The 22,731-nt window shown below is 42.3% G+C and overlaps 1 protein-coding gene across 5 annotated transcripts in view; it reads left to right on the top strand.

Annotated features, from left to right (window-relative positions):
• Positions 1-22,731, top strand: part of SGMS1 (sphingomyelin synthase 1) — a 292,750-nt gene that overhangs the window by 191,085 nt on the left and 78,934 nt on the right. The window contains exon 1 of one of the 5 annotated variants that reach the window (XM_082635593.1): positions 3,071-3,449. The exons of the other annotated variants lie outside the window; for them this stretch is intronic. The gene's annotated coding sequence lies outside the window, so the exon portion shown is untranslated. Of the gene's footprint in view, positions 1-3,070; positions 3,450-22,731 lie in introns of those variants that run through there. 5 annotated transcript variants of the gene reach the window in all.

The following is a 22,731-nucleotide window of genomic DNA, read 5'->3' as shown; positions in this document are numbered from 1 at the left end:
TGTCATCTGCCAAGAGAGAAAAGTCAGGCATTTCAAAAAGAAGGAAGATACTAGGGCTCTCTAAGTCAGTTTGAGATGGAGGTATAAAGAATAAGGTCTGTAGGCATTTGGAGGAGAGGAGAGTTCCCTGGGGCTTGAGCCAGTGAGGAGGGTTCCAGGAAAAGGAAGGGGTTTGAGTGGGTCTGGAAGGTAATAACCAGTAAGAAGAGTGAGGGCTTCCCTGGTGGCACAGTGGTTGAGAGTCCGCCTGCCGATGCAGGGGACACGGGTTCATGCCCCGGTCCAGGAAGATCCCACATGCCGCGGAGCGGCTCGGCCCGTGAGCCATGGCCGCTGAGCCTGCGCGTCTGGAGCCTGTGCTCCGCAACGGGAGAGGCCACAACAGTGAGAGGCCCGCGTACCGCAAAAAAAAAAAAAAAAAACAAGAAGAGTGAGAAAGGTCATCAGACAGAGGCCATGGCATGGGCCCAGGTGTGGAGGTGATAATGTGCCCATTGCATTAGGGGAACAACAAGTAGACCGGTGGGGTTATTTGGCTGAGGGTTTTTTAAGTGGAAGATGGGGTTGGAGAGGTGAAAGCCAGCTTTTGAATGGCAAACATAATGGCATTGGGGCCGGAGCTAATCGTTCCTTTGTTTTAACCATAGATTGACAGTCTTTGTACTTTGCATTTTAACTTTAGGCGACTAAGATATCCTAGAAATAGTGAGCCTTTTTCTGTTGTGAGGATGTTCTAATAACATTGGTAATATGTCCTTATTTCCAAAGCATAAGGATCATTGTAAACATCTCTCAGGTGCTTTGAGTTATGATCTCAGGTGCACTTATTTATGAAGCCTTCCTTCTTCTTGAACGGAGCACCCACTTTATACATTTTCAGCTTGACTGCATCCTAGACAATAGAAACAAACTAGGTTATCTCTCTCTTTCCTGTATGGGCTACCTTTCCCTTTTTCACTTTCACGTATCTCAGTGTATCTATGTATGGCTGCACACATGCGTACAATTGTGTATTTAAAACTGCAGGGTCACGAAGTTTATTGAGTTGCTGATACATACATAGTATGTGTGTGTGTGTGTGTGTGTGTGTGTGTGTGTATATATATATAGTCTTCTCATATAAAAGAGCTACAGTTCTTGATGTAACAGCCAACATATTATCAGTTTGGCCAGTATAATTGATGGTAATCGTTTCATAAACAGAAAATCAATGTGCCTTAAAATAGGTACGTATTTACCTGAATGTTTGAAGAAAGTTGCCTGTAAAGCAAATGTTTTCCTCTTGATCTCTACTATAAAACTACACTAGTTTAACTGATAGAAAGAGGACCCCCAGTCTATGACATGATGGCATGCTGGACTCTGACATTTACCACATGATGGTGAGGATGATGTATTGGGAGCACAGAGGATGGGACTCAGTGACCCTGGCACGAGGGCATGGATGACTGAACCAGGATGGAAAAAACGGTACAGGTGTGAAAGACATTAGGAAGGTGTCATCATGCCTGGGGATAGTGAACTGTCAATAGAGAGGGAGGGAGCTCAGATGACTCCAGAATTTAATTTACAGTGTCTAGGACAATAAGATTACCTTTATGAGGAATATGAGAGTCACGAGTGATTTATTGGTTTCATCATCTAGGATATAGGCCCAGTTTATGCCTGTTGCTAAAGTTAAATGTTAGGTTATAGGCTTATCTTGTGCCTGCTATTTTGGACCATAACTTGGTCTTAAAACTGGAAGAATGCTTAGAAATCTTCAGAGAGAAATGAAGCAGTTTACGTAGGGCAATACACCTGATCACTTATTGGCAGAGATTAGGACAGGAGCTCTTGACTCCAGGCGCAGAGTTCTTTCTATTCTTCCATGATGGTTCGAAGAAAAGAATAGCATTTTAGAAAGGGCCCTTGATCTCACTTAAGATTTTATCTTTGGTTTAAAGAGTATTTTAAAGAAATCTTGGCCTATGGAATGACTGGTTTTAAACAAATATGAGGAAGTTAAACTCAGGAGATTGTCTCTAAAGCCAAGATAGTTTAATTGGTAACTTAAAAAAAATTATTCCTCTGCAAAAAATCTCTTCCCTCACTAGTAACCAACTCTTAACTGGTGCTCAGGACCTAGCAGTTCTGTGGTCTCCTGTAATTTGCCAATTCCAAGCTACTTTAAGTTTCTTTTCAATATTTCTATTCCAAAATGATGTTTAGGGTACAGTGACCGAGATAGAATGAATATTTCCAAAATCACTCTTACTTTTTAAAAGTTGGTTTAATTGTGGCATAAATGGAATCATTCCAATTTTAAGCCTTTTTTCCCCCTGCTACTAATAAAATTTCTCTTGTATAAAAGGAACACCAAATCCAAGAATCCTAAACCAAAAGCTTCTTCAGTTTTCTATTACTTAAATAGGGGACTCAGACCATGCAAATACCAAAGAACTATTTCAGCTCGAAAATTCTTTGGATATTTTAACATTGAAAAGAATTTAAACAAAAATTATGGGCCAGTTTGTCCACAGGTTTGGAGATTTTGATTCAGTAATCAGAGAGACAAGACAGCATTGTTTGAGTGCCTACTCTATGTCATGCACTGTCCAAATGCTTTGCATGTATTATTACATATAATCTGTCCAGCAAACTGTTGAGTGGGCATTTTGTCCCTTTCACTGCAGATAATTAACCCGCGCAAGATCATACAGTGTCAGAGGTTAGATCCGTCTTAGAGGTTAGATCCCAATCTGCTTTGTCGCCAGATTCCACGCTCATTACGTCCAGGATCGCTGCCTAGCTTAAGAACTTTTACTAAGTAACAGAAATGAACACACATCCACTGATCAGGTATCTATCATAACAAAATTAATCCTTGTTTTGTAAGAGTTGTAAGGCCATCTACCATTTTCTTGACGTTGTTAAAGGCTTAAGTTTAAAAAAAAAAAAAGTCTAAAAGGCTCCTAAGCCTGATATAAATCAAGAAAGGAAAGTTCCGCCTTAACCGACAGTGAACAAGCTCATTGGTTAGGATCACACGGGCTGACTCATTTCTTTTTTGCTGTGTTAGAGGGCCACACCCCGCATTCCAAAAAAACCTCTGCTGCCCGGCCACACCCGCGGCCTCCCTGCTGGAGCCTCTGGGGTTGGACCCGGCGTGCCCGCTCACAGCTGCTCCCGGGAGAGGATCCTCCCGCCGCCCGCCCGCCGGGGCGTCGGCTGCTCAGCGCCGCGGTCCTTGCACCCCGACCCCTCAGGCCGCGGGAGAAGGCGGCCGGGGCCCTCCGAGGCGCGGGCGCACCCGAGGAGCCGGGGTCGCGGGTCGGCGCGCCGCCTGCCGCCTTCGCCTCTCCGCCTGAGTCCGGGCGGGCAGCGCGCACCCTGAGCGCGCCGGCGCCGCGCGCAAACTTGGCGCCCCAGGAAGTTTCCCGAGACTTGGCCTCCTGGGAGGAGAGACCGTAAGTACTGCTCCTTCTGGGATACTAGGCTTCATTAATGTGCTCTCTGGGGGACGCGTTGTAGCAGTTACAGACGGTGGGACCTGGTTAAAAGCCGGGAGAAACAGCCTCCCTTGCCCTGCAGAAAACACTCGGTACCGCAGTCGTTGCCATTCCTTCTACAGCGAAGTAAAGGGACTCTTAGTTTTTACTGAATCCACCTTGATGATCAAACAGGCAATAGCTATTGACACCTGAGAACGCTCACAGGGTAGTTGATAAAACAGTGGATCGGGATAGGCTGCATCAACAAATGCTCTGAATGTTGCCGGGTGCTTTTGATCAGCCAAGGGTCCAGGCGGTGGTTTCGGTTTGGGGTTATCCGGCTTTCCTAATGGAGGTTTTTGAGGTAGTGGGGTTTTACTTACAGCTTGGTTACGTAGTTTTGGGGAACTACTCACTTTCTCAGATTCCAGTCCCTGTACCAAAAGGTCCTTCAGCCAACTCCTTTAGCTGGTTGGGAGCGAGCTGGTGAGTGAGATCTGCGCTCAATGCCAGAAGGAAGCACGTGCTCCCCGTGATTTGGAATGAGCATGTTTACTCCACAGCCATGCTTTCTATTTATTGTGGCCAGGTAACTGCTCTTGTGGAATTGGTGGAAATAAATACACCGAGAAGAATTCATGGCACTTGCTTTTGTCCCCCCCCCCTCTCCTATTTGAGTTTGCTATGTGTAGATGTTACTTAGGTTGTAACGGGAACCAGGAGACCTAAGGTCTATTGACCCTGTTGAACTGATTATCATTTTTAAATTAGTGTAGAAATAGTGGGCTTCTTTTAAAAATCTGCTCTTAATTAAAACTGCTTTTTAATGTAAGAAGTTAGTCAGCAAATGCATAGCAGTTTGTATGGTGCACGCAAATTATTTTCTTCCAAGAGGGATGGGGAGGTAGAGAGCAGGAGAAGCAGAATCTTGTGATTATTGCTGTTTTACTGAGGACATAGTGCAACAGACAGGTATCGCCATCAGAAACACTGACTGTGCTGGAAAGGCAGGCTGAAGACTCCCCTGTAGCATAAAGCATGACAGGAAAATGTAAACTGAATTATGAAGTTCCCAACATGAATTATAAAGGTATGAATAGTATCTTTACACTTCCTTCATTTTTGAAGATACAGACTCTAATGCAGTAGACAAGCTCTGTAACAGAAAGAAAGAGTAAAGTGCTTTGCTACTGACTTCTTTAGCTCTATAAAGGAAACTACTCTAGAAAGAAATCACTTCCAAATGGAATAATTAAAATGCTTTTTAGAATTTTTAATTCGTTGCACTTTGAACTCCTAGTACCACTGTTTTTGTGCTCATGGGCTAATGGGTAAACTCACTTGCTTTGAGTTTAACTGATCAAGCACCTCCTGTGAGAGGTAACACCTTGGGATCCCATTTCTTTTGGGAAACAGACTGTGATGTTGACAGAAATGGCCTTAAGTCCACTGGGGTACTTGGAAAAGCCCCCTCAGGTGGTGAGCATGGGAAAATATGTCTAAAGTCCAAAGGGATAATTAAATTTTAATTTTGATTCAAGTTTTACCTAATAGTTGTAACAGAGCTGAACATTTAAGTGAGATGCTTTGCACCTGCTACCCATTCTGTTTTTCCCAATAATGCTGAGAGGTAGAGGTAGTATCATCTCTGTTTTGTGATGAAGAAACAGCCTCAGCAAGGTTACATTATCTCCAGATTTCACAGTTGGTTAATTTAATTTATAATACAAGGTAGCATTTAAGGTTTGTAATTTTTCCCATGTGGCTCCAATTGCTCCTAATATAGTGTTGATTTTTCTGTGTGAAATAATCCAGAGGTGGTTCTGGGTTCAAAGAAGATTTTTAAGGAGTTTTCAAAGCTCCGCATTGCCCCAGTACCAAAATGTCAAAGTTCAAGGAATAATGCATTTACTTTGGAAGCTTGTGGTTTTCAAATATTAACTAAGCAAGCCCTCTTCTTCATGAGCCTGTTGATACCTGAGGCTGCCTCATAGTTGCTGATTTGGAGGGACTTTCTCCTACCTTCTTCCCTGAAGCCCTTCTACTTGTGGATTCTTCTGCTCCTCATCAGGTACAGCTTGGCTGTTCTCTAATTGTAACACCAAGCAGCTGGGTCCGTGGACGTCCAGTGGTTGAATGTCTGAGTGCACTCCAGCAGTATTTTCCATGCTATGCGAAATGATTTTAAATTTCTGCTAATGGTTATTGTTGAAATATCTGCAACAGGTTAATGTTGAACCTGTTTGTTAGGAATGGTAAGGTCATGAAAGGCACACTCTGTGAATGCTAAGCTTTTCTTGTTAGACGGGAAAGGCTCAGCGTGTCTCACCAAGGTCAGCCAATTCTGAGACTCCATCTGCTGGATCATCTGTTGGGATGTCATATAACACAAGAGAACAATGCCACCTTCTTAGAAGACCATGAACTACAATATCTATTCCAGGACCGAGTGTGGCTCACTCCCTCCCTCATCATTTTTGCCATCTATATGACACTGAACACCCACCCCCCTTCCCAAGCAAAGCAAGGATGCCTTGGCCTCCTCCTTAAACCTCTCTAAACCCCAGCTGCTTTAAGTGACTGGAATTCTTGAGGATGTTGAAAGGACATGCCAGTGTGATGATAAAACCATTTGGGGGTGATCTTGAGAAAATAATGGAGAGAAGGAAGTATGCCAGACAACTTAGGTTTTGAAAACCGGGGAGATGGTAAATTCTGGAAACTTTAGCTGCAGAGTGTATGTTGCTGTTTAGCAGACTAATAAATCACATTTTTGAAAAGATGGATTGGGATCACTTAAAAAAAAGTGGTGGTGATCAGTATCTAGCATCACTCATCTCCAGTTGACCTTTCTTTTTCGATAGTTGCTGAACTAGTATATCAGGACATGCCATAGATACGACATGTCTGCTCTGGAAAAACATTTAACAAAGTGCTGTGTGTACTTTACTCAAGATGGACAAAGTGGGTGGACAGCAGTATAGGTAAGTGGGTTTGTGTCTTATACCTGAAGAGGGATGATCAGTAGGGTGACGTCAGACTTCAGTAAGGTGCCCGCAGTGTGCCTTAATGAGGGCATTTGATACAGCTGGACAACAAAACACACACTAGTAGAGACAGAGAATTTAGAACCAAGGAGGTGATAATCCCACAGTTCTTTGAAGCACTGTAGATAGTGGTTAAGAACAAGGACTTTGGAGCCTGCCCTTGGGCAGGTTATTTGAGCGCTCTGTGCCTCAGTCGCTTCATTCATAAAATGCAGATAATGATACTTCCCTCATATGGCCGTTGAAAATGTTAAGGATCAAATTAGATTATTCAGGAGAAGTGCTTAAAAACAGAGCCTGACTGTAAATTGTAAATTGTATGTGCCACGTTTTAGTCTTTTGTTGTTGTTACTGCTTTTTCTTCCTGTGGCAATTTGTGCATATTTCTGGGTTTATGTTTAAGTGTGTGTCCAGAATGGAGTAATCACGTTTTGGAGAGGGTCTAGAAACTATATGAACAGTGGTTGAAGACGCTGGAGACGTATACCTTAGTGTAAAAGCTGAGAGAGAGTAATCATATACTGTGAAGTGAAGCAGAGGTGGTCACATTCTGAATTCTGAGATATTTCATCCAGTCTAACAAGTGCTTTCTCTTAAGGAGCTGTAGCTTGGTATAAGAGAAATCTCCATTAAACTAGGATTTAGTAGAATTCTTTCCTGGTTATCAGTACCACCTTTAACCAGGCAGTTAACTCAGTGGCTTTCCTTGGGGTGTGATTTACCCCTCAAGGGACATTTGGACATAGTTTTGGTGGACGCAGCTGGGGTGGGAAGATGTGCTCCTGACATTTGACGGGTAGAGGCCAGGGATGCTGCTAACGTCCTGCAATGCACAGGACAACCCCAAAACTAAAAATCATCCTGTTCAAATGTCGCTAGTGCTGAGGCTGAGAAACCCTGGCTTAACTCTTCAATATGTGTGTTTCTCTTTGTGAAGTTTGAATACTGATCTTTGCTTTAGCGACATCCCAGAGTAGCTTTAAGAGTATATTTGTGAAAGGGCCTTTGAGAGTTAATGCATTCTGAAATCTGCAGATGTATACAGCATATACCTTTTATCAGCAGCGGCACAGTAAAATATTATTTGCTCCGTTCCAGGGAGGAATATATTACAGTGGTTTGAGAGTCCAATAAGCCTATGCTCGAATCTCAGCCCTACCAATTCAACCTGCTGTGTGATTTGGGGCAAGTTTCTTTATGTGTGAAAACCCAATTTGTGTTTCATAGAGTGTGGACTGTGCTACCAGATTTACATTCATGCCTTGTATGTAGTAAGCCATTTTACAATTAACTTTTTTTTTTTTTGGCAATGGGATTGAGTGGTGCTTATTAAAATGTAAGATTTGGAAAGAGGATGAATAAAGAAATTGGATCTTAATGTTAAAAGACAGAAGACAAAAAGGCTTCTTGTCTTCAGAAATTAGGAGAGGTGAATGTCTTTGCAAGTGTTGATTTGGCCTTCTGGTAAGGACCATAATATGCACCAAGGTGAGAAGCGCTTACCTGAGGAAGAAGATGAGTTGCATGGAAGACAAGAGTTACCTACGTCATATTAGTCTGGAACTAGCCAGGATATGGTTTCTAGGTTTGTGAATTGCTCCACTACAAAAACTTGTAATGTTTGTTCTTAAGCAGTGTAATTTGCTCTGTTTTTTCATCTTACTCTTGATATTATGGTTTCTTCATCTATTTTCCAGTGCCTTAAGATGTAAGCAACACACCCAGCCACTGAATGTGCAAGTGTGTCAGCTTTGCAGTCTTAGTGATTTCTGTACCTTCTCAGCCTCCGCCCAAAAGATAAGGCAAAGCTTTCATGGGATCACTCTTCCTGTCACCTCCACTGGTGCACCAGCTGTGGACCTAGAAGTCTGGAGTCCATCCACAAGGCCCACTGTTTTCCTGCTGCTATGGCAACCTATGTCAGTATGTAGCATATCCATAAAATCAGTTGAAAGTTAATGTATTTGACTTACAAGTGTGATTACGTGTGTGTGTGTGTGTGAGAGAGTGATAAGGCTTGGGTGGAAAGATCCCCAAGTGTGTACAACCCACCTGCTGTCTACTCTGTAAAGGCAGAATGTTTTGTAGCAATGTTCATCTCCCAAGGAGGTAGCAGTCAGAGACCCAGCAATGAAAAGTTCCCTGAGTTAGAAAGAGACTCTTACTCAGGTTGGAGACTGGAAGTTAGTGATTTTTCAAAGAGAGGCTACTCCTAACTTTCTTTCTCATGGTCCTTACCACATTGGAACTGAATTGTTTAAACCTCACATAAACACGTGACTTCAGCCCTCAGATGGAAGAAGTGTTAGTCCCCCAGCAGCTTGCCTCTCTCTGGGCATCTGGAAACCTTTCCTCCTGGAGCAGTGGGGAGAATTCATGGCTGGCTCACACCAGGAGAGCAATGGCAGCCCCAAGGTGAAGTGCAGCAGCCGCATGTAGAATGGAATGACTTGGGGATCAAAACACCCTTTGGAGAATTTATAACACAGGCTAAGCCCTGTTAGTGCTCGGAGGCTTTCATTAAGCTAACGTTCAAGCTTGCTTAACTCTCCTGATTGTGCAGAAATAGAAGGTGGCATTCGAGACCCTCACGGTCTCAAGCTGCCCCGGATTTTCTGGGTAAGCATTCTTGGCAAAAACTCAGTGATTCTAACGTAGAATCCCGAATTGGTTACACAAAATTGCATACCTCTCTGGGGTCAGCAGGCAAGAGTTTGATATTAAAGCAAAGCTGAAAGTCAGGTTAATAATAAACTAAATGGGACTAATAGATACATCACTATCTTAGATGGTACCATTGACCACAATTCTTGAGACCTGATAGATGACTGCTCTACTTTAGGTACATCCTTATATGTATCATTTTGATTTCTCAGAGGTGGATGAGACTAGAAAATTCCACGAGCTGCCGAAATAAAGTGTTGGAAGGCTGACTGTGGATTTACAAAGGCCCCTGGGCACCGGCTTGGTGAAACTCTTGGGTATTTGATACCAAAATCCAAGTTCTAGCCTTGTGCTGAGTCAACAGATCTAAAGATAGATTTCTTTGGGTTTTGAAACTAGAGTCTCACCAGAAGGCCCCAACACATTTTAGACATAAAAGGAACAAAGAGATTTAAAATGTCAAAGTAGAGTGTAATAGGATAGCTCATTCTCCATGTCTAAGGTCTGTTAGCTTGTATTTTTGGCGTTTAATGGTTTTCTAAAAATATGCTTCTTTCAATATCAGTTGTGAGTGGAGTTTTCTGTGCTGCTTCTTTTTTTTTTTTTTTTAAAGCTGTCTGTCCCCCTTCATCTCCCTGTGGAGTTGTTGGCTCCTACCCTAAGTGTGGTGTGTGTACCCTCATGAAGGCCAACAGGGAGATCCCTTCCACTTTCTGACTTGGATAAAAAGATAAGACCCCCAAAGAAACTATAAAACACCTCTGTAATGAATGAATCACAGCAAAGATAGAGAAAGTAAGTAAAGAGATTAAATGGCTTCTAGGGCAGAATTATAACTTAGTTAAAGGTACTGGCATGCTAGTCTGAGAAGGGATGTGTTTGAAGGGGAATTTAGCGGACTGGAACTTGGAGAGGCCACGCTGGCCTCTCTACGGGAGAAGGTCCCCTGCCCATCGTATAGTATCAGCAGGTCTCTGTATGGATCTTATCCCAGTGGTGGGGCCGTCTGTGGGCTTTTGAAATCAAATGGTTAGGTTCCCAACCTGACTTAGACTGTGGTCTTGCCCTCCCCACTGAACACCCCTGAGCCTACCTTTTTTTTTTTTTTTAATATTTTTGGCTGTGCTGGGTCTTTGTTGCTGCACACGAGCTTTCTCTAGTTGCCGCAAGCGGGGGCTACTCTTCATTGGGTTGCGCGGGCTTCTCATTGCGATGGCTTCTCTTGTTGCGGAGCACGGGCTCTAGGGTTGTAGACTCAGTAGTTGTGACGTACGGGCTTAGTTGCTCCGCAGCATATGGGACCTTCCAGGACCAGGGCTCGAACCCGCGTCTCCTGCATTGGCAGGTGGATTCTTAACCACTGTGCCACCAGGGAAGTCCCCCCTGAGCCTACCTTAACCTCACAGTGCAGTGTCGGGCCACACAGGAAGCCACAAAACACATTACCCTTCCATGCCCGTGATGCGTCCTTCTGATTATAATTTGGGTTCCTCATGAATTATACTTTTCAGGAGACACAGGATCAGCAGATACCAGCGTCCACCATCCAGTCTACATGATGGTATTAAATTGACATTTTTACTTTACTGTTACCCTGAGTTTGGTTAGCCTGAACCCTCTCCTGATCACCATATTTATGACTTGCAAGGTTCAAGGGCCAGCCTTGGACTGTGGTAAGTCCACCAAGATGCAATACTCTGCACGGACTAGCTGGCTTCCCAGTGTTGCTTGTCTTCACCGTGAGTGTCCTTTTCTTATGTTGTGACCGGCAACATAAGAGTGTGATTCCCATCCTAATGATGGTATATTTTTTGCTTTTCGAAAATGTTGGGAAGAAAAATGAGTGTAACGGAATGCTTATTCATGCTGGAAGCGTGATGGTCTATTGTGAGTGACTCATGTAAACATGAGTAAAGCAAACTTGAATACATTGTTATCGTTACAGTTACCATGTAAACTAATTCCTACTTTGCTAGTTAGTGTATCCTGTAATTCTCATTTAAATTGCACAAATTACTAAACAATTACAGAAGTCCCCAATCACATCAGTTCATAGCCCACATTTCACAGTAGAATTTTTCAGTACAGTTTTGTATTGCTAAGATTCTTGTACATTTATGAAGTATACTTTTATTTGGTTCTCAGGATAATATGGCCAAGTCTTTGGGGCATTAGGGTTCTGGAAGCTGTGGTACTTTTAAAGTCTATTCATTTAAAACTGTCCTTTTAATATTTTTATATTCCCACTGATATACTGAAACAATTCCCTGCAGTTAAGTACTGTTGATAGTAAGTGATTTTGTGCTATTCAGCAATGGTTTGATAATATCAGTCTAGTGGCCTGGGAGAGTCACCTTCTTAAATCTTTAGCATTTACTTCTGGGAGCAGAATTCTCAGGAGAAGCAGGAACCTGATGTCATTTACTTTGATGATGTCCACGTAAAGGTCAGAGATGTGAAGGTGAATGTTTGTAACCCAGAAACTAGCCATCACTGGTCTAGATCAAAGGGAATGCCTTTTACAATTGGAGCAGCTCCGGGATAGATGGAGATATGTCGTGTGAAAACCACACGGCCCTAGGAAGACCCTAGGAGAATCCTCTTGGAAAGAAAGTAAAGATTGGACTGGGACAGTGCAGTAGGGAATAAGCAGGAGGTTATTCCCATTGGGTTGAAGAATAGGGAACACAAAGCAAAATTCTGTTATTTACAATTCCAGAGAGCTCCTCCTCTTACTGGACTGAGCCCTATACTTCTCACCAACCAACATTTTCTCCAGATCTTCATTCTCAAGCTACCATTGTGTTCAAAGGAGGTTTATTCTCTGAAAGTTTGTTAACTAAGTTATCTGAGTAAACTGTGTGTTCCTGTGGTTGGAGATGAGGTAGGCCAGGGGTTGTTATATTTTTAAACCATAAATAGAATGAACAAAAGGGCTGATAGTTCTACAGTGCTTCTCTCTGTATCCACCTGTTCCCTGCCAACGCCCACAGAAACACCCCCAGCAGTTCTTCCCCACAATAGAGATGACCATATGCTAGACCTCTGCTGTCCAGTCCTGCAGCCATTGGCCACTTGCAGATATTTAAACACATTAAATAAAAGAAAATTAAACATTCTGTTTCTTAGTCATGCTAACCACATCCCGGTGCTCAAGAGCTACATGTGCCTGGTGGTTACCATGGTGGGCAGAACAGATACAGAACATTTACATCATCTCGTCCCAGGAAGGTGATTCAGCCTTAAGGAAAATATGTATTAAGGCATTGGATCCATTTTCAAGGAATTCCTCTATAAACCAAAACATTTCTAGGGTTTAACAAAGTTGACTCTTTTAGGCCAAATGAAGGTATTATTATTATTATTATTGAAAATCTTAGTTTTTCTCAAGTTTCAACTTTGAATTCCAGCGGAGCATGACTGCTTTTGAGAGTGAATTATCGGCACATTATAGTGTAACTGGCTAGTCAGGGCCTAAGGAGGAAAACAGAAGCCACTTTTATTTACAATAGAGGGTATTTAGTGAAGTTCCTTCCACAGGTGATGGTGCAGCAGGGAGCCCATTGAAGAAGCCTAGAGATTAGCCCCAGCAGGAAGTCATTACTAGTCTCAGGCTGGAGGGACAAGTTGTGGAGGCTGTTATTGGAGCTCAGGGGCAGATAAAAGCCAAAGCCACAAAGGAGATCCCGGACAGGAAGGTGAGAAGTACCCCTGGCAGCTTCTGCTCTCCAGTCTTCTACCAGCGCCTCCCATTGGTTGAATCCAGCAGTTTGATCCCCTGTGACAACACAGAGCAGAGTCGGGGACCAGAAGGGATGAATCTATCAGCCCAGGACCAACGCAGCTGGTATCTGGTGAGCTGAGCACCTCTTATGTATTGGGTTCGCCAAAAAGTTCATTCGGGTTTTTCCATAACATCTTAAAGGAAAACCTGAACGAACTTTTTGGCCAACCAATATAAGGTGACCTAACGCGTCCTGGCCTCCAGGCATGCGCAGTCATGCACTTTTCCATACATCACTTAGTAGATGGCATTGCATGTTTCTCTCTTGAGATGGACTGTGAACTCCTTGGGGGCAGGGACTGTGTTCCACGCATCTTGGTAGTCCAGGTCCCTGGCACATAGTGAGTACATTTTTAGGTTTTTAACAGATTGGTTCAAAATTTACTGAAGTGCATTGTTTGGAAGATTTTTTCACAGAAAGCTTTCACTGTTTTAAATAAAGAATATGTTTGCAGCCACCAAATTAAAAAGGTAGAAGCCAGTGCCCCCTCTAAGTGGGCAGAAAAGATGAGGAACCTAGGAATGTAGTATCATGAATAAGAAGAATGAGTGGGAGAGGGGAGGGCCTGGAGATAGGGAACCAGGGTAGGAATCTTCTGGGGGAGTTCATTAGGGTCTAATAAATAAACGTCTGGACTAGCCCAGTTACCCTGAGTGCTGTCTTCTCAGAATCCCTGTGGTTTGTCATTTTGGTTCAAACTAGGGAAAAGCGGGACCTCTGAAAAGAACATCCCCTGGCAACTAAAAATACTATACACTGATTGTACAGAAATAGAAAATAAATCAATTCCTGGTGTGCCATCAGCTTTGGATCATTGACTTTTTTCTCCCAATATATATATATATATTTTTTTTTTATGGTACGCGGGCCTCTCACTGTTGTGGCCTCTCCCGTTGCGGAGCACAGGCTCTGGACGTGCAGGCCCAGCGGCCATGGCTCACAGGCCTAGCCACTCCGCGGCATGTGGCATCTTCCCGGACCAGGGCATGAACCCGTGTCCCCGCGTTGGCAGACGGACTCTCAACCACTGCGCCACCAGGGAAGCCCTCTCCCAATATTTTAAAATAATATCGTAATTTTAATATTGTAATAATATCTGTAATCTCATAGAGATTTTAAATTCAGTTTAATTATCCTGTTTTCTACACTGAGTCCACTACTGTCCTGATTCATGTGATGGTTTATGATAAAAGTAAATTTGCACCTAGCATAAAGTAAGCATTCCATAAATGTTTGTTCACCAAGTGAATGGCTATATGATGAGGAATCATAATGTAAAGCCTTCAGCTATTTTTCATAGCATGAAATCATTGCAGAGAGCTCTGATCTAAACCTGTATATTTCATTATCTATATTATGTCCTATAGCAGTATTGGTTTACTTATAGCTGCTCACAATGGTTAGGCCTTATGTCTTTCCTTCACAGCTGCTGCATAAGGTAGGTATTATTATTCCCAGTCATGAGTAAACTTGCTGCTGCTTCCATGTAATGGCCAGACGTTTAAAGACGAGTACGAGCTGGTCTCTCCCCTAGAGGAGCTCAAGACCTGGAATGTAGGTCCATTTCAGTGGAACTAATCCTGTCTTCAAGGAGGCCTCTGCCAGGGGCCTTAGGGTGAGCAGGACTTGCCAGGGAACTGGAATGGGGCCTACACGAGGCATTCTAGGCCAGGTTCACAGCCCCTGTGAAGACTTGGAGCCCTGAAACAGCCTGACACTTTCGGGTTCCTTGAGTCACTGAGGGAGACCAGAATGCAGAGGCTGGAAGAGTGGGCTCCTATAGGAGCATGATGGTGTCGCAGGGGCGGGGTGGGGGAGGTTTAAATAACGTTATCCTATCTTTAAGCTACGAAACTTTGATGGCAGGGAGGATCTTATATCTCCCTGGATTGTAGTAACCCAACTGGATTGTAATAACCCACGTGATCCCTTCTGAAGGCCAGGGTGTAGGCAGCGACAGTGGTTCCAAGCAAGAGAGGATGTGTTCCATTTAGGAGAAGTCTGTGGAATAGAATTGGTGGGACTTGGTGACCACGTTTATGTGAGAAGGTGAGGGAGGGGTGCAGAATGATGGCAGCCCTTAACTTACAAGAGAGTGCCTCTCCCTAGTGTTCTTTTCCTTCCTCCCACCATACTCCAAAAAAAAGTCTTTTTTTTTCATGACATGGAATTTAACCTTAAAATTGCACAGGTCTAATCTAACCAGGAAATCCTCAAGGGTTAACCAGATTTTCTCCCTGAAGTGATTTTCATCGAAGTGGGAGAAGTTTTAATACAATGAAAAATCATAGCGCTTCTTACTTTCTGCCCTCTATGACTGTTATTTAGAATTTTATTGTGAAAATAACTTGAAAAGTGAGGAATATGAATGTGGGGTTTTTTCTGTCCTTTTTTAAAAATTTTTTTTGCAGTACGCGGGCCTCTCACTGTCGTGGCCTCTCCCGTTGCGGAGCACAGGCTCCGGACGCACAGGCTCAGTGGCCATGGCTCACGGGCCCAGCCGCTCCGCGGCATGTGGGATCTTCCCAGACCGGGACACGAACCCGTGTCCCCTGCATCGGCAGGCGGACTCTCAACCACTGCGCCACCAGGGAAGCCCTGTCTTTTTTTTTTTTTTTTTTTTTTTTTGGTATGTTTGTTTTCTGAACGGATAACCTCTCCTGATCTTTGGAGCATGGAGTATTCAGCAGATTTTGGCTCAAGCTCTCCAAGGGTCAGGGTGCTAGGTGTGGATAACTAAAGACATGTCAGATTATCTGGGCTGGGTACTGGATTCGTGGTTTGCCTATGCTAGCTTAACTTACTCCTCACAGCATTAATATTATAAATAACACAATGATACATTACATATATATATTTTTTTTTTTTTTTGACAGGTGAGCAAACTGAGGATGAGAGAATGTAGGTAGTTTAAGGCCATGCAGCCAGGGACAGAAATGGAAAAATGCAAATTCTTGCTGTTTCTTTCACTTGTGTAGTTTGCCATGGGGCCTGCAGCAGGAACGCTGGTAGACAAAGAGTGTGTCCATCAGTGCAGTCGGGGGGCAGATACCATACAGTAGTTTGAACAGGGCAGCAGTTAAATATCGAGAGTTATTAGCTATGACAAGGGGTTGGAGCAATGATGCTTGGCTAATAAGAAGTAAACAGAGCTCTAGAATACAGAAATCATAGATAATAGGGAGCAACCACTGGCCCTTGGGCCCCTGAGGCAAAGGCCACACCTCATACCGGATCCAGACCTTGCTGGAGAGAACTCTCCTGGCTGCCGCCCCCCGTATGGCAGAGAATTTGCTGTGGTGCCAGGCTGGTGGAACTTGCTGAAAAGGCACCATCCATCCTTTGGGGTGCCGGGGAACACTGTGCACAAGGGAGATGTGGACGGGGATACTCCACTACAAAAGCAGTAGACGGGTGCCAGCGAGGCTGCTCATACTGCAGGAGGCTGCCAAGGAGCGCGCCAGAACCAGGAGGCACGGGGCCTTCCTCCAGCAGGGTCTTTCCAGCATCTTTGTTGACAGTGGTTAACAACATCATGCAAGCGAGCAAGTGAAAACATATCTCAGGGGCCCAGATCCATTTATGCAGATCAGGCAGTAAAGGGTGAACTTATGGCAGACAGACAGTAAATTGATAATTGGGCACAGGGAGGAAAAAGCTCACCCTTTTCTCAGAACCTTTATTTTTCTTTCATTCAACCAAGCAGTAGCACATGATGTATATATTTTGGAGTGGTTTTTATTTTTTCCCTTGATGGTACTTAACCATTTTCCTCAGACTTTGAACACTGTATGGTTTGATTACCTGTGTTATCCATATGGTGACTTATCACTAAGGGACTGTTGAAGATTAACTTTATTTCATTTTCTTTTTTATTGTTTGCCTCTTAAACCTTAGATAAATGCATGGATAATCAGGAATTGGTACATGCTACATGTATGAAATGCCATCCAACCAGATGACATCCCAGGCTTTTTGTTGAATGCTTGTGAAAATATTTGGTACAACCTAGAATTATAATTGCACATGAAGTAATTCAATTTGAGATTTATCTCTGATGCTTTATAAATATGTGCCAAAGGATTTCACAATATAATATATAGGGTTGGGGCTTCCGTGGTGGCGCAGTGGTTGAGAGTCTGCCTGCCGATTCAGGGGACACGGGTTCGTGCCCCGGTCCGGGAAGATCCTACATGCCGTGGAGCAGCTAGGCTCGTGAGCCATGGCCGCTGAGCCTGTGCATCCAGAGCCTGTGCTCCGCAACGGGAGAGGCCACAACAGTGCGAGGCCCGCGTACCGCAAAAAAAAAAAAAAAAAATTAATAATAATAATATATAGGGTTATGGTTTTATTTGTGTGTAGTGGTTGTTTGATAGTGCATTTCTTTACTGCTTTCTTGTGAATTTGGAAGAATAGACCTTCCAGAAGAGCTTTTTAAAGAGTTTTCCCTCCGGGTTGTTTTCTGCATTCCACAGCTCTGAACTGCTGGATTTCAGAGCAGTTTCTTGCTCCCTAACACCATGCAATGCATAATTCATCATTTTGTTTAAAACATTAGAAAGGGACAAGTACTCAGCCTTGACCTTGAACCCAAGTTGATAACTTGATCTGTCTGTGCTGCCTTCTTTTTCTCTACTTCATTTCTTATTTTGAGTTTTTCTCCCTCAGAACTCTCCTGAAAAACCTTTAGCTCATTAAATATATTTTGGAAGGTTCAGATGTTTTAAAGGCTTACAGCTTTAACATTTTTTAAAATTAGATTTCAAATGTAAAGAGAGAGAGAATTGTCCATAATCTTACGTTCAGGTAACCCATGATGATGTTGAAAATAAATAAAAAACAGTGTGTGTACATGGCTAACATACAAATGGTATCAAAAGGTACAAAAAGAGAAGTAAAAGCCTCTCCTCAAATGTGACTGTTGTTACATTTTTTGTGATTTCTTCCAGGAAAAAAAATGTTTTGGACATGTATCTGCATCTTTCTGGCTCTCTGCTTTTTACAATTTTTTTTTTTTTTTGCGGTACGCAGGCCTCTCACTGTTGTGGCTTCTCCCATTGCGGAGCACAGGCTCCAGACGTGCAGGCTCAGCGGCCATGGCTCACGGGCCTAGCCGCTCTGTGGCATGTGGGATCTTCCCGGACCGGGGCACGACCCCGCGTCCCCTGCATTGGCAGGCGGACTCTCAACCACTGCGCCACCAGGGAAGCCCTACAATTTTTTAATAAAGGGATTCAGTTGTACATATTTTCTATAGCCTTTTTTTTTTTTTTTTTTTTTTTTACTTTTCCTATTACTTTTATAGAGCTCTTTCCCATCAACACACAGATCTTCCTTATTTACTTTTTTTTTTTTTTTTTTTTTTTTTTTTTTTTTTGCTGTACGCGGGCCTCTCACTGCTGTGGCCTCTCCCGTTGCGGAGCACAGGCTCCGGACACACAGGCTCCGCGGCCATGGCTCGCGGGCCCAGCCGCTCCGCGGCATGTGGGATCTTCCGGGATCGGGGCACGAACCCGTGTCCCCTGCATCGGCAGGCGGACTCTCAACCACTGCGCCACCAGGGAAGCCCCCTTATTTACTTTTGTATGATATGTACAAGATTTCATTATTTCATCCACATTTTGGACGTGTAGTAATTGATTTTACCTTTGTCTTCTGGCTAGTTTAGTAATTGCCAAGTATTTGTGGGGAGGAGTTCTAGTTACCTACTGGAGTTATTATAGTTCACCTTTTAGTAAATAAACCTCCTGATGATATATCAGTAGGTTACATTCCTAGCAGTGAGATGGCTAAGTCAGAGGATGCGTGCATCTTTAACTTTGGTAAGCATTGCCAGATTGTACTCTAGAAGGGCTACACAGATTGGTTTTCTCTTCCCAAGGTTGTGTCTTTCCCACACCCCCATCACCACTGTAAGTCACAAGGCTTTAACATTTTTGCCAATCTGATAAGTTAAAAATGTTATCTCTATGTTTTCACCTGCTTATCTTTAATAACAGGTTTTGTATCTTTCTATAGGTTCCTTGGGCATTCATATTTCTTTTTGTAAATTGTCTGCTCTTATGCTTTACTGTGTACTGTCTTCTTCCTCTTCTCCTTCCTCTTTCTTTTTGCTCCTTTTCTTCCCTACAAGGTTCTTTGTCTTTATCATATTGACTTATATGAGCTCATTTTAAATTAGGGAAATTAGTCCTTTCATATATGTATTTCAAATATTTTTTCCCATGTTATATATCCTGTCTTTCACTGTTCATTGAAAATATTGTTATTCTGGTGTAAGGAATATAAGACATGTTCTTTTTAAAAAGAAATGAAAGAAGGTTGGGGGTTAAGAAAAGTTGGCCACACCATCTGCTGTTTTTGAGGTCTGGTAGTTGTAGTTTGGGACAAAAGTTATTTCCATGAATCCTAGTGTGTCTCATAGCCCTGGAGACCCCATACCGTCTTATTTACACCAAGACCACTGATACCAACCTCCTCTTTCTTTGTGTTCACATGGTTACCTGTCTAGACCAGCCAGTCAGAGATAATTATATCTATTCTCTTGTGAGTAGAGTGTTGCTAAAACAATATTTTTTAATCCAATTTTAAAATAATGAATAGATCAAGAATGGATATCCCTCCAAATTTCTTCAAAGAACAGACTTCTCATTTGAACATTTAAAATTTAAGATTCTGGTTAACAAAAATTGACTGTATAAAAGCACGTTCCGCATACTGTAAACTATGACTCAGCCTAAATACAAGGAAAATATTTGACTAGTTCTTTCCCAGAGAAGATTTTAAGGATTCCCTGAAATTTCATATAATCTATATTTATGTACTTATTCATACATACGGAAAGCCTTTTAATGGTATCCTATAAAGGGCAATATTATGGTACAGTATTTTCCTGGTTTGACCTACAGTCCTGTTCTCTGAAAATAGCAATAAATCTTAATTTCCAATAGCATCCTGGCCTCTTTTTCATGCCATTTGACCTGAGATGAGGTGTCTAATGGCTTTGTTTACTCTTCATAGTACTATGAAGGCAGTTGATTCCATTAAGTTGAATTTACTGAAATAAGGCCCTTATAATAGGAAGATGGATTTATTTTTGAGAAAGCTAATGCTAAGCTTTGACTTCTGTAACTATTCAGTAACATTCAGTGCAAAAATAATTGGACATCAGAACATTAGAGAACCAGCCATTGTTATCTTGAATGATCATGGTGCTTATTAAGCCTTCGTTTCAATGCAGACTGCTGAAATAATTGATGATGTCATTAATTAGTTTCGACCAGATAAATTTTTGGTAGTTTGGTAATGGCACCTTTCTAAACAGGATATCAAAATGAAAGATAAATGGAAATGTTTAAAAATGCCTAGCTGTGTCAAAGGAAAGCTCACAAATGATTTCTTAGGCACAATAGTTTTGTACCACTTTAGTCCACCTTGCATCCTTAGCTTTAGCTTATAAATCAAGTTGACTAAATAAGGCCGACAGAAATTCATTTGTGAATTTGTCTTTGACATCTTATACAGGAGGATAAATGAATAAGATGAATGGAATCTACTTTGAAGAATGAGTTTCTAAAAGCAGGAGTATCTGTCATTAGTTCCACTCAGTGAGGGCGGGTCTGCAGGTAAGACCTTGGTGCCTTGTGGAAAGGCTCCAAGCTGGCCCTGGAGAAACTAAGCAAATGAAAAATAAAATGCTAATATCAACAGTGACCGTTGTAAAAAAAAAAAAAAAAAAAAAAAAAAGATACTTCAAGAAAATACAGGACCTTTTGTGGAATATTTTTGATTAGGTGGTATAAATTTTCAGTGGTGTGTAGACTTTTTGGAGGAATGCTTTGCGGTTGAAATGAAAAGTGTGAACCACTTGAGAATAAAACTAGTAGGCTTTACAGTGAGTGGGAAAGCAGAGGCTTTGGAAATGGAAGTTTCCGCATTTGGTTTTCATGCTGCCGCTCACGGGTGTTCCCAAATAAGGAATACACGCTCTCCGAGACCCAGTTTTTTTAATTTGTAAAAGCGGAGATTAAAATACCTACCTCGAAGAGTTTTGAGAGAAATAGATGAATTTGGTAGATAATAATCACTCGACGAATATGTGTCCTCCCTTTAAGGAGGTTTCTGGTATTGTGCAGATGGAGAGGGCAGCTGTTGATACAGATCTCTGACATCGCTGATGTTGAAAGTACTTCTTACAACATCAGGTATGGGAAACGGGGCTAGTTTAGAACTTTCTGTTTTTCAGGAAGGCAGAGAGATGTGCTCTTAGAATGTGACAATGATTTTTCCCATTGCTGGCTCAAGTGTCACATAATTGACCCTGGTTTATGTTGTATGTCTCGGGATGTGGCCACAAGTCCCACTGAGGTCAGTTATAGGCGTAAGTGTTTATATTGGAGCGTTTGTGTTTCCGGAGTCCTCTGCCATTGGTCTGGTCACACATGCTAATTATCGCCACCGGGAGACAGTGAAGTTCCCTTGGCGGTGGCTGCATTATGAATTGGTCACCACACACTAAGCCAGAGCACTTGGGAGCTTCCTGTCGAGGTACCCTCTGGCCTCGGTGTAGCTCACAGGGGGGTTGGTTACATCATTATTGGTCATAAGACAGGCTCTGATGACTGTCCAGACTTTGATCAGTGCCTGATGCATCCTGCTCACATATTCACATTGAACATACTTGAGACAATGGAACAAAAGGTCAGTGCATGTGATTTTATACTTCTTTCTTTTTCCCCACAAAAGTAAAGTTTCTCTTCATGTTTTTTTTTTTTCTTACTAATAATGTACTGATATACATGCTGATGAGCACTAACTGGGAATATTTATTAATGTACTACTCTCCAAGTGCCTTGTGTATATGATATACTGAGTTAATCCTCATAAGCTATGGTGTAGGTGCCATTATTATCCTTGGTTTACAGAGACAAAAGGCTGTGGTGCAGAGTGGTTGAGTAATTTGCTTAAGATCTCACAGCAGTAAACAGAGGCAGGATTTAAATCTGGGTCATCTCTTGACTACTACTATACCAGCCTTCCTCCTCTGTAGGAAAATAAAGACAATTACAAAGAACATTAAAAAAATACATAAATCCCATCTATCCAATGACAACCATTCTCAGCACTTCGGTGCACTTACTTCCAAATCTCTTCCTTGAACTTTGATGGAAAATCCTCTCTTCCCATTTCTACTTCCAAGGGCTAATGAAACATTGTGAACAGCTTGGCATTTATTTTCCCAAATATACATGCAAACACACGCACATGCATAGATAATCTACACCCGTTTCTTAATGTCCTACCATATGCATTTTTCTGCAAGGCATTTTTTCACTCAGGATATGCTGGACATATTTCTATATGTATTGTATATAATCTAACACATATATTTCGATCGTCTGTTTAGTATGGATTGCTCTGCTTTCAGAGGATGACTGCACCATAATTTCTTCCAGTGTACCACTTTCATTGATGGACATTTAGATTGTTGTCCCATTTTCCCTACACCATTTATAATAGCTGCATATATTTTACTGTATGAAAGTACTCTAATCTAACTAATTTTCCTCTTATGAGATTCAGGTTGTAGAAAGTACTAGGATGAACATTCTCACAAATGAAGATGTGAGTACATCCTTACTTAGTTACTTCGCAGCCCCAACCAAAATGCCGAGACCAAATGATCACCCAGTCACTTCAAAAAAAAAAAGGAAAAGAAACTTTATTGAGGTATACCTTACCTACTGTAAAATTCACCTCTTT

The sequence above is a fragment of the Mesoplodon mirus genome (genome assembly GCF_964341445.2).
Source record: "Mesoplodon mirus genome assembly, chromosome: 2".
Lineage (NCBI taxonomy): Eukaryota > Metazoa > Chordata > Mammalia > Artiodactyla > Ziphiidae > Mesoplodon > Mesoplodon mirus.
This window is presented reverse-complemented; position numbering and strand designations above follow the sequence as displayed.